General features: G+C 38.3%; 1 protein-coding gene across 2 annotated transcripts in view; it reads left to right on the forward strand.

Annotated features, from left to right (window-relative positions):
• DPP6 (dipeptidyl peptidase like 6) overlaps positions 1 to 13,155 on the forward strand; it is a 746,707-nt gene that overhangs the window by 418,004 nt on the left and 315,548 nt on the right. The window lies entirely within an intron of this gene.

Raw genomic sequence — 13,155 nt, forward strand, 5'->3', positions numbered from 1 at the left:
ATTATACTGTATCGTTCTAAAGACCCTTTAAGGAAACTTAGATTTTTATAACAACTGATCATAAATATTCTTAAAAATGTGTTATTAGCAAAGGACTTCTCTGCTGATCTTTCTTTTTTCTTCATTCACCTAAATCTTTCTCTTTGAAAGTTCCTTACCTGTATAGTATTTTCTTATATGATAGATTCAAGTGAAAAAAAGAATTGTGAAAAACAAGTCCTAATTCTACAAACAGTTTTTTTTCCTTAGCCACACAGGCATGTTGTTGACAAGGTGAAATACAGAGAAAAGGCTTTGTTGCTTTTTAGTGGGGTTTCAGTATAATAAGCTTCTAAAAGTCTGATCATGACTCTGTTGAGGCACATAAAAATGGTTCCCCATAAGAAGGAAGGAAGTTGAAAAGATTTTTAAAACTCTTTGGGCAGTCCATTAATCAAAGACAAATTGGACAATCTCAGATCTTATGATGAGAACTGGAATTTAAAGCCACTAACATCATCTTTGGAAGGTAGCTACTTTCCCAGTAATTTCCAAGCTGACATGATTATTTGTTTGAAGGTACTTGTCTGTGTAATTACCCAGGTTGTGAAAGCAGGCATTGTGGTGTCATTTTTTCATAATGTGAAGCCCACAGAATTTAATAACCTGCCACCCTCCATCTGTCCACATGTACTTACCATTTCAGCCCCAGACAATCCAGCTCTTTGTTTCCAAGAATTTAGGTTTTCCAAAGCAAATGCCTCTTAATACCCTCAGACTTAGGGAACACAACATCCTGGGTGCACTGAAAGGGGAAGGAAACATGACTTGCAGTCTTTCTAATTTATTCTCCTTCTCAAGACCCCACAGGAAAATAAGATACAGCGGTCTCCTTCCCCGTCAGGCTGTCCTGCCACACATGTAAGGTTGCTGATACTGGTTTGGATCAAGTCCCTGAGTGAGGCCCTGGACCCAGAGGAAGCAAATTAACCAGACAGGAATCTGCGTCCACATCTCACTCAGTGGTGAGAGTGATGCTGGGAATTCCGGAGGGCTCAGGATCTGGTCTCAGGAATGTCAACATTCTCTGTCTTGGTTAAGTGCTCGCTGGCGGGGCCCATGAGTGCTGTTAGCATTTAAGGAATGTACTTAGAAAAGCCTGGCTTTTGTTTCTGTTTTTTGGGTGAGGAAGATTGGGCATGAGCCATGGGGACATCCGTGCCCATCATCTTCTATTTTTTGTGTATGGGATGCTGCCACAGCACAGCTTGATGAGCAGTGTAGGTCTGTGCCCAGGATCGGAACCTGTGAACCCTGGGCTGCCAAAGTGAAGCATGCAAACTTAACCACTATGCCACTGGGCCAGCCCCTAGAAAAGCCTGGTCTTTTGAAAGACAGGAACCATTGTACCTCTTTTGAGACAGCATTGCCTCTCTCTGAAAATTTTTGTGATGTAAACCAGAAGAAAGAAAATGCAGAGTACAAAAAATTAAAAAAAATTTTTGGAACCCTTTGGCTCCTTCAGATCTAAACACACACGTTAAACTGCAGCCCTGCTCAGAAGTTTCCAGACATCTGCTGGAGAACGGCGGGAGCTTCCTCACCTTCACATCAGTATTATGAGAGGTGTGCACACTGGGCTCCACTCTGCACCTCCCGTTTCCTGCACTTTTTTACTTCCACACGAGGGCTGCTCCCTTAGAGCTCACGGTCCACCTTCTGCCTAAAAGCGTCTTTCCCACATTCATCTTTCTGAATTCCACCGTCTTCCAGGGTCCTCTCAAAACTCACCCCTTGGAGATCACCTCCCCAAATAATCCAAGGAGCAGCATCTCAGGCTCTTCCAAGTGACAGTTCCTCGCAGATCCAGCCTCTCCGAGCAGTCCCTGTTCTGTGGGCAGCAGCTCTTTCGTCCACCCAGCTCCATCGTATGTTCCTGCGGCTCATGGGATGGGTCGTTTATTTTCTGCTTCCTTTTTTATGAAAAATTTTAAAATTACAGAAAAGTAGAAAAGATAGTAAGTGAACACCCATATAACCACCAATTAATTTCAACACTTTTACCATTTTTGTGTCCTCTATCATTTTTTTGCTGAAAATATTTAAACATAAATTGTATCATTTTCTTTCCTCCCTAAATACTAAAACACGCATCTCCAAAAAAATATCCTCCCATATATTCATAACAACATTATCATATCTAAAAAAAATGACTACGATTCCTTAATATCATTGAATTCCCAAGCTGTATTCAAATTTCCTCATTCATTCTCAAAATATCTTCTATGGCTTTTTTTCCCCTCTTGGATCAAATTAAGGATCATAATTATAATTGATTATGTCTCTTACATTTCTTGTTAATGTAGAAAGTCTCCTTTCTTCTGTGATATAAGTTATTTCCCTGTATTAACCATTGTGTTGTAGACTTTCTGACATCCTGCATCTGTCTGATTGTTTCCTCATGGAATGGTCTCATATGTTTGTCTCTAACGTCCAGTTGTCCCGCTGTTAGGGACTCTAGGGTTGATTAGTGGGCTAACATGATGACCACCACATCCTCCGTTATGAACATGGGTTTTTCCCATTGAGACTAGCATGTTTTCTTTGGGGTCATATTTTGGTACCAGGAAAATATCCCTTCAACTTTTCTCCAAATGAGTTTAACATCGTTTGATGATCCTTACCTGAATCAGGTATTTCAATAGGTGCTGCAAAATGGTGATTTTCTAGATTCATCATCATTCCTTCTATGTTTATGAGCTGGCAGTCTTCTGAAAGGAGTTCTGCCTCATAAAGAGGCTCTCTGGTGTCCCTGAACTACTGAAAAAGCAGGATGAATCCCTAATTATTCATTTTTAATTACCAGTTTTCAGAGTAAGGAGTGGGTGTAATACTTACCTCCAACTGTGGAAAGTGAGTTCTCCTTCTTTTGTGAATACCTTTATGGACTCATGAATTGTTTTACATATTTAATGTGGGTTAATCAATTACAGCATTGTTCTTTTGATGTTCAAATTTTCCCAACTTTAGCCACTGAGAGCCCTCGCAGCTGGTTCTTCTGTGTTTGTAGCGGTTATCTAGGGCCACAAGAGTGCTGTGTAATAAGCAACCACACACCCTCAGTGACATACAAAATACATGTCTATCTTTCACACATCTGGTTGTCAGCTGGTGTTGGTTAGGCAGCTCCTCTTATCAGTTGGCTGATGTGCTCACAGGGCTGGACAACCAGCTGACTATTGGCTGATTCAGAGTGGCTCCCTTTGGTGACTATGGCAACTTGGCTCTCTCCACACGTCTTTGTTCTCCTCCTGGGGCTGAAAGACTAGGCCAGACATGTTTGTCTCACACAGCAGCAGAAGCCAGGAGAGGGTTTATTGGACCGTGCAAGTTCTTATCAAGTTCCACTGACCAATTCAAGTCATGTGTCTGAGCCCAGAGTCAAGAGGAAGGACCTGGCAAAGTTAGACACAAATGCTGTGGACAGGATGGGGTGAAGAACTGGGACCATGTTTGCGATCTACTGTGATCCTGTGGACATGTCCCCGTCACTCACTGAACACTTCCTTGCTTTCTCGCCAATAAGGTATTCCAGGTTCATACTGTACTTTCTGTGCCTCAGATCTAGAAACACCCATTTCTTCAAAGATCCCGTGTTCTTTTTAGTGAGAATGGTACTTAGAAACCAAAACCTGAGCATCTAGAATCATGCAACTAGTCCCTTTCTGTGGGACTAGCAAATATAGACTTTACAAAATAAGCAAACATGTTCCTATTGCTATTTCTGATATAAATTTAACATTTAACATAAATTTTAACTTTTAACTAAACTTAATGATTTTAAATGTGGATCTATTTCTCTTATACAGAAAATCTTACTTCCTCATAACATTAACAGAATTACTTAATTTCTTGGAATCCTGTCGTATAGTACAATGCTGTGATTAACATGGAACTTGACTACAGCCAGCATGCAGTAATTACCATCTGATTGCAGTTTTAATTGTAAGTATCCTTCAGTCAGGGAACATGGCTAATTCATGGTGCATTCCAGAGGTCTAGCAGAGTAAATATTGTAAATATTTACACACCTTGTAAATATTTTTTTCAATGAATAAAATATCCATTGGTTGTTTTTTTTCCTTTGAGTTTTGCTTCTTATGCCCACCATTTCTCTCCTTGGAAACTCCCTCCTTCTCTAAGCACATTCTCATGAAAATAAGTTCTTCTCTACTTGTAGTGAGGTGCACATCGTTTGTTTGGTGTGTTTCCTCACCATCTCTGTCTGTACTGATGTTTCCCTGGTATGCTGGAGCTCTGTGTGCAGTTCTCATAATTTCAAATGATAGGACATACTTATCGTGTTGGGTACTTTTTTATTATTATTAGTTTGGAAATATCTTGAGTTTCAACACAACTTGTTTTTTAGAAACAAGTCCCTTTGGCATTTTCTTCACACTTAGACTCCTACATTTTAGTCCACTAATTCTGATAATGATTACGGGAACTCTGGATACCACAAAACCTCATGTTCATTTTTAAGGTATTATGACATTTGAGATATTCTGGAAATATTTTTTAACTATTTAAAGATTTTTTTCCCCCACAACTGTCGCCTTCCTTGTCTATAAGAGTGGAGACACATAAATGGCAAGAGGAATCTGAAGGTCTGCCGACCACCTTTTGAGGACATCCTTTGGTTTTCTCTTTGATGGCCATGGCCTGAGAAGAGTGATTTTTCCAGATTAAAGATAGACTATGGGGTAAACTAATTTGATTCTTTGGGAATGAAATATTATCACTTATTATAACCTTCTAGATAGTGCTGTCCAAAAGAACTTTCTGCAGTGATGGAAATGTTCCATACCTGCAGCCTCCAATACAGCACCCCTCAGCCATAGGAGACCACTGAGCACTTGAAATGTGCCTCATACAAATAAAGAACTAAATTCTTAATTTTATTTAATTTTTAATATTAATAGGAACATGTATCTAATGACTACATATTGGCACCACATTCTAGTTTATCAATATAGTCCAACTACAAATATTTGCATTTGGCTTATATTTCCTAAAATAAGCATAATTCCTAGTATCAGCTTTCTAATTATTGCTGTCTCTTCGTATAACGCACCACACAGACATTACTCTTTGGAAGCCAAAGGAAAAGTCTCTTTTGGCCAGAGGCAGTGTACCTACACCTGGATTGAAGACTGTCATTGATTGCTACAATTTCACACCCTGGGCTCCTGACTTTGGAGGGAAAGATTTCAGAATTTTAGTTTATGGTCCAGTGGTTACTGGAGAAATGTGATGAAAACACAGCCACTAACTGCCTGCAACCAAACATCAGATTAATTCTATAAGCACAAGTTACTGCGAAAGCCCCACAAGAGATAAAATGTAGGAATGAACCAACATAGCTTTATTCTCATTATAGCGGCATGATTTTTTTTAAAACTACTTGAACTTTAAAATCAACTCTAACTTATTATAGAAAATTTTAAACAAAAGTAGAAAGATTAGTATATAAACTCCCATGTATCTATAACCCAGCTTCAACAATTATTTCCTATTGGCCAATCTTGTTTCATCTATATCCTGACTTTTTCTCCTCTTCCTGTGTTATTTAGAAGCACACCCCAGACCCCATATCATTTATCCTTATATGTTTCACTACGTACCTCCCTAAAAGATAAGGACTTGTTATCTTGTTAAATACAAAGACATAACCACCATATCACACAAAAAGAAAAAAATAAACCCCAAACCAAAAATAAGAATTTCTCAATAGCATTAATTATCCTAGTAATAGGAATAATTATCCTATTTTATTTAAGTTTCCAGTTGTCGTATAAATGTTATTATTTATTGAAGAAATCAGGTCATTTTCCCCGTGGTTTCTCAGAGTCTCCTATTTGTATCTTTAAGATGTTGGTTAAAATGTTCCTCTGTCCTCTATATTTCCTGTAAATTCTAGTTGGGTCTAGTGGCTTGATTAGATTTGGGTTCATTTGTTTTCACAGCACTTCTTCATCAACAGTGTTGCATTCTTCCTTGAGGAGGCAGTTGATGCTGGTTGTGTCTCATTCTGTGATGTTAGCAGCCCTGGTGATCAATGCTTTTACTCATTAGGAGCTGCAAAATGGTGATATTGTAATTCCATCTAGCTTTTGCTAGTTACAGTATTCAGTAACTGGAATACTTTTATAAGGTGAAGTTTCCCCTTATCTATAATTTCGTTATCCAATGATACAGTGTGTATAAGAAAGAAGGGAAATTTTCTTATTGTTTTTATTCACCAGTTTTTTAAATAATGTGTTGATTAATAAGCATCCTCCAGTGATGGTCAATTGAGTTAGTTGTTTCTTTTTTAAGTATCATTTTAATTTTATGACCTTATACCAAGTTAATGAGCTTCCATCTGTCGCACTCATTCTTAGTGATGCTCTAAACAGCCTGTCCTTGCCAGTGGGAGCCTCTTCAAGTTGGTTTCTGAGTCATTCTGTTGTGGTCCTAATAGACTTGGATAGCTTCCTTGGTCTCTAATAAAGTTCCTGTCCCACACCTGGAATCAGCCATTTGCAGAAAGATCCCAGTTTTGTTACTGCCCAAGGAGGGTGTTCTGCTCACAGCAAGACATGCCAATAGTCAAGAGGCAAGGTGGTAGGAGAAAAAGGGCTTTTTGTTACAGCTTGCTAGCAAGAGGGAAGACGGCCGACTAATGTCTCAAAGAACCATCTTAAGGGGGCACAAAATCTTACAGCAGTTATATAGGCCAGTGGGTTATAGGGGAGGGGGTTAGGAATGTTAACCCTCTGGTGTTACAGACTGGGAGTCGCCATACCAGATCTTTCTGTTGTCGTTGATGATGGCTCTCAGCATAGACTCTCTGTTCTGGGGCCTCACATTCCTAAGGAACTGAAAAGAACAATAGCATCATTTTATCACAGCTGGGAGGTGCATGCACAAGCAGGGGTCGTAAAATCTACGGAGCAGTTAGATCTCCTGGAGGGTGCATATCCGGCTGCGTTAGTTAGACAGAGGTCATTCAAAGTTACAGTGGGGCTTCTTTTCTACAATATGGCTTCCCTTATGTCACCCTTGTCTTGAGCCGGTATCAATTTAATTTGGTGGGAAATGGTATTTCCAGACTACAGTGTGGGTGCTAGGCATTACGGATCAGTTTTCATATTTTATGACCATCATATGGATGTTGACTCTTTTAGGAAATATATGCTGATATATTTCTTAGTAAATGTATACTATGTGTTGTCAGAACATACATGAATATGAGTACATTAAATCTGAGAAAAAAATAAATAGACATAAATGGAATAGAACATTGTTTCTATTAGCAGTTACTTAAAATTAAAAGAAGAGAATCATGAGAAAAATCAAATTTATTCCACTTATATGTGCACTATTTGTTTCAGAAATTAAAATCTATTGCTATGCAGTGATTCTTTGTGATATTTATATAATCAAGGATTAATATACTCTTCAAAACCCAACAGCACATATAAATTAGACTTGGCAATGAGAATTAAATTATCTCAATTTTTGAGAAATCTATAGTACAATAAAATGCCATACATTTTAAAATTTTTCTTCATGAGTGACACCTTTGAAAGCTTTCTAAAAAATACATTATTGTCAAGCAAAAATAAGCAACACAAAAAGTCTGCCAATATATGATACTCGGAATAAATGACTAGAATTCTCTCTTATTTTTGGAAGAGTAAGAAAAATAATTGTTACATTGCTATATATTTTTATATCACAATTTGGGGAAACAAAATGAAAAGTAGTCATCTTCCTGGTGCTATTTATCAATGCAATTTATTTCTATTTCTTTGATTTCTTTAGCTTTGAAGAATTACTTAAGTGCACAGAACAATTAAATTCATGATTTATGTTAAATGCAGAGCACTGGATACTTGGCATTTGAAAAATAGCCAGCAGTGGGTGGTGCTGTGCAAAATGTTCTTTGGGGAATCTTTCCCTAAGAACCTCCCACTCTGTGTTTCTTAGACTCCCCACTGAGCACTGCTTTCCAGTTTTATCTCTCAATCCCCAGAGCATTCAAATGCACTTCACACTCCCCCCGCCCCCCCCCCCCCCCCCCGTAACACCTTACTGCACTGCAGTGATGGGGGTGAGAGATCTGGAACAGACGTTCATGAAGAGGCACAGAGGGTATATTTGAGAAAACCTCCATATTCACCCCCACTTCCTTTACTTCGCCTCTGATATGACCTCGTCAGCCTGGAGCAGTCAGTCTTCCTCAAGTGGTTCTGCTTATTGTTTCACATGTAGGCTGGATATTTGGTGAATCTGACTTGTGATGGTATTAATTTGGTAAATTCATCATACAGTTTTTAGCACCTAATTTCCTATCAGTCGTTATGCTAGGTGTTAGAGACAGGAAATCAAGAAGATGTAGCCTCGTCCCTTGAGAGTCACACACTCTAGTGGAGGAGACAGAGTTGTCACAGACAAATGACTCTAACACGATGTGATGGGTGTGAAACAGGATGAACGGAGTCTGGAGCAAACGTGGGGCGGGATTCATTCTGCCGGGCAGAGGCATAAAAACTCCACAAAGGAGAGACCTTCCTGCTGGGCCCAGGAAGATTTTACCTGGCAGGAGTGGGAGACGGACATTGCAGGCATGGCTGCAGCGTGAGGAAGCAGAGAGGCAGGAAACTCATGACGGTGTTGAGGATGCTTAGTGGGGGACGGCAGAAAATTAAAATGGGAAGAGAACCCCAGGCCAGATCGTGAAGGACCCTGAACGTCAGGCTAAGGAGTTTGGCCAAAGTAGTCTCTGCCAAAGAAGCCAGAAAAAAATTTAAAAAAAGAAAAAGAAAAAGGCTAGAAACAGCATGTGGCATCTCTTTAGAGTGGTCTGCATAGAGAATGGAACTAAGAGAGAGTCCCATTAGGAGACCACTGCAGGAGCCCACGGTGATGGCAAAACCAGAGCAGGACACTGGGAGTGAAGAGCAGAGATGATTCCAGAAGCCTTCAAGAGGAAGGATGCACAGGCGAGGGATAGGATACTGGAGGTGAGAGACAAAGAGGAATCCACATCCTCTACTGAGACAGTAACAGTAGCTGACACACACTGAGAGCTTGCCTCGAGCCAGGCATTGTTTTAAGCACATTACATTTATTACATATATTATCACATTGAGTCTTCACATGAGCAGTATAAAGTATATACTATTATTTTACCTATTCTACAAATGAGAAATCATTTTAAAAAGCATTGTTAGGGATAGAAAATGTAGTTAAATAGTAAAAATTGCAAATCACCAGGAAGATATGAAAAATTCTGAATTTGCATAAACCTAATAAAACAGGCACACAATATGTGAAACAAAATTTGGGGGATCATCAGGAGAGAATTAATCGATCCATCCTTATACTGGAACATTTTAACATAATGTTCTTACTTAAAGAAAGGTCAAGCAGACAAAATCTAGGTAAGAAAGAGGCAGCTTAATAATACAGCCATGAGGCCGGCCCCGTGGCTTAGCAGTTAAGTGCGCGCACTCCACTGCTGGCAGCCCGGGTTCGGATCCCAGGCGCGCACCGACACACCGCTTCTCCGGCCATGCGGAGGCCGCGTCCCAGGTACAGCAACTAGAAGGATGTGCAGCTATGACATACAACTATCTACTGGGGCTTTGAGGGGAAAAAATTAATTAATTAATTAATTAAAAAAATAATACAACCAACATGGTGAGTCTAACTGACATGTGTAGAACTCTGCATCTTAGAGTTAGAGGATACACATTCTCTCAGGAAACCTTCTACAAAAACGGACCAGCAGCAGGCCACGAACCAGACCCAACAAATTTCAAAGAGTTATTAATACAGGTTTTTCTGACCACAATGTAGGCAAGTTACAAGTCAATAACAGAAAGATAATAAGAGTATTTCCCATACCTTTGCAAATTAAAAATTCTACATAACTCATAGGTTGAAGAAGTCATGACAGAATCTAAAAATGCATAGAACTAAGCAGTAATGAAAATACTACCCATTAAAACTTGTGGACTCAAAGAAGTAATTAAGGAAATTTATAGCACCAGTTGTGATTATATTAGAAAAGAAATTCTGAAATTAATAAGCTAAGTGTCAAACTTAAAGGTTAAGAGAAGAAGGAAAATGAGATAAAGTAGAGCAGAAAGTAATAAAACTGAAAGTAAAGATACAATAGAATTAAGAAAGCCAAAATGTGTTATTTGAAAAGGCCAAATGAAATAGACATTTTTTCTTGTGTAAATGACAATAAAAATGTGGATAAAATACAAATAAAAATATTTAAAGTGAGGAGAGGGATGTAGAGCTACAGCAGAGATTAAAAATATAACTAGACTTCTGATTCTAGGTGTGATGGACCAACACCCAAGATGATCCCCAACTCCTGCAGAAAATAGCTATAAAACATGAGCACAGTGAAAAACGAAGCCCCCACACGAAGAGACTGGAGAGTGAACAGAATCAGGCAGACTGGTGGGGAGCATGTTGTTAGTGAGTAAGACCTCATCTCCAAAGCCTTAGCCAGCAGCTAAGTTCAGTCTCGTGGCATGCACAGCGGCAGCAGCAATGGGCCACAAAAATACACAATCTCTCTTGCCTGAGGAACCAGGACCAAGAAGGCAGGAAAATAGGAATGCTGAAAAAGTGGGGAGAACCCAGAGGAAAAGATCCAGAGAGGGAATCCCAAGTCACTGCCTTCCTGTGTCTCTGACTGGCCGTGTACCACACGTGTATGGAGAGAATCAGAGCAGGTCAGCTGAAGATAAGGTATCAGAACTGAGAGTGAAGCTGCTGCCCCCGGAACGAAGTTGACAGTCCACGCCTATCAAAGAGAATGACCTGCTACAGCAAAGCCAACAACACTCACTGGAGAATAACAACAAAACCCAGAATGTCCAGAATTAACATCCATAATATCTAGGATACAATGCAAAATTACCTGACATGCAAAGAACCAAAAAAAAATGGAACACACTCTGAACATAAAAGAAAATTAATTGAGTCTGACCCTGACATGAAACAGATTTTGGAACTGATAGACAATGATTTTAAAAGAACTCTTATAATTATCTTCAATGAATTAACACAAGCATGTTTTCAGTGAAGGAAGATCTCAGCAGAGAAATGGGAAATTTCAGCAGAAAAATAGAAGCAATAAAAAGAGCCAAATGGAAATTCTGAAACAGAAGAATAAAAATTCTGAAATTAAAAAATTCACTGGATGAAGTTGACGTCAAATAATTGTGACAAAGGAAAGGCAAAGTGGCCTTGATGATAGATCAATAGGAATTATTCAAGGTGAACAGAGAGAAAAAAAATCTTTAAATGAACAGAGCATCAGAGACTGTTAGATAAAATCCAGCTGCCCAATACATGTGCAATTGTAATACCAGAATGAGAGGAGGTGGATAAACAGGTAGAAAAAGTATTTGGCAAATTTAAAGGCTAAATTTGATGAAGACATAAATTTACAGATACGAGATGCTCAGCAAACATCAAACAAAATAAACACAAAGAAGCCCAATCTAAAGTGCATTGTAGTCAAACTGTTAAAAACCAAAGACAGCAAATAAATCGTGAAAACAGGAAAAGAAAAATGCAGGGAAATAACAATTCAATTAATAGCTGATTCTCATTAGAAACCGTGGTGACCAGAAGAGAGTGGACCAAAATTCCGAAATGCTAAAAGGAAAAAAAAAACAAACTATCAACCTAGAAATCTATATTAAATGAAAATATCCTTCAAGAGTGAAGGTTAACTGAAGACATTTTCACATAAAACCAAGTGAAAAGAATTGTTTGCCAACAGATCCATACAACCAGAAATGCTAAAGAAAGTTCTTCAAGAAGCAGGAAAATGATACCCGATGGAAACTCGTATCATTGAGAAAGAATAAAAAGCATCAGAAATGATAAGTAGTGGGCAAATGCAAAAGGCAATTTTCTTTTTTGACATTTTCTTCTTAATTTCTTTACAAACCATGTACAACAATTATAACAGCATAGGACTGGATATAGGCCTGAAAACTTGACATACTTCTATATTTCATGTGATGTGATACATTATTAACTCTTTACAGACTGTGAAAAGCTAAGAGTATATATTATGATCTCTAAGACAACCCCTAAAAAATATGCAAAGAAATACAGCTAAAAATAAGGAAATTAAAATTCTAAAAAATATTCAAACAATAAAATGAAAGCTAGAAAACAAGAAAGAGTCCAACAAGAAGTAGAGGAGACAAGTAGAAAACAAAGAAAAAACCAAATGATAGACCAAACCCAGCCATAGCTATAATTTCGTTAAATGTGCATATAGAATGTTTACGAGGATAGACCATATTATGGGCATTAAAAATGTCTTCATGAGTTTCAAAAGACTGAAGCCATGTACAGAGTATTCTTGGATCCAGTGAATTTAAAGTAAAAATCTATAAAAATAAGAGGGCCAGAATAACTTTACATGTTTGCAAATTAAACAACACATTTCTAAATAATCAGCGGGACAAGCAGACATTACAGGGAAAATTAGCAATAATTTGAACTGAATAATAATGTAATTCAGCACATCAAAACTTGTGGGATGTAGCTCACAGCATCCAGAGGGAAATTTTTAGCTTTAATAGTTTTATTAGAAAAGATGAAAAATCTAAGCAAAGATCTTCCACCTTTACACACTAGAAAAAGAAAAGAAAATTATGCCAAAGCAAGTAGAAGAGAGCAATGAGAACAAGAACATCAGTCTATGAAGTAGGGTAAAGAAAGAACAGAAGTGATAACACCATTTGGATTCATCCAGTCTGCTCAGTGTTTTTCCTTCACTAGCTGATTATAGTATGACATGCCTTTACCATCAGATTGGCTCGGTGTTACCACTTTTGCTCAGAAAGATAGTATTTTTCCTTCTCCTCACTGTGTGCCCTGCCTTTCCACCAACTTTGTCTTTCAGAAAGTTAACACTTTCATTCGCAGTAGGGGTACACATACACTTATATGCCTACATATGTACCTCTCCATGCTTATTATTCACTGTAAGTGTTTTATTAATGTTCTAAGGGGATAGTCCAAATCTCTTTTGATTATACAAAGGTCCAGTGTCACTGAGGATACAATATATAGACT

This window comes from Ceratotherium simum, chromosome 1 (assembly GCF_057802395.1).
Source record: "Ceratotherium simum simum isolate JZ-2026a chromosome 1, ASM5780239v1, whole genome shotgun sequence".
Taxonomy (NCBI): Eukaryota; Metazoa; Chordata; class Mammalia; order Perissodactyla; family Rhinocerotidae; genus Ceratotherium; species Ceratotherium simum.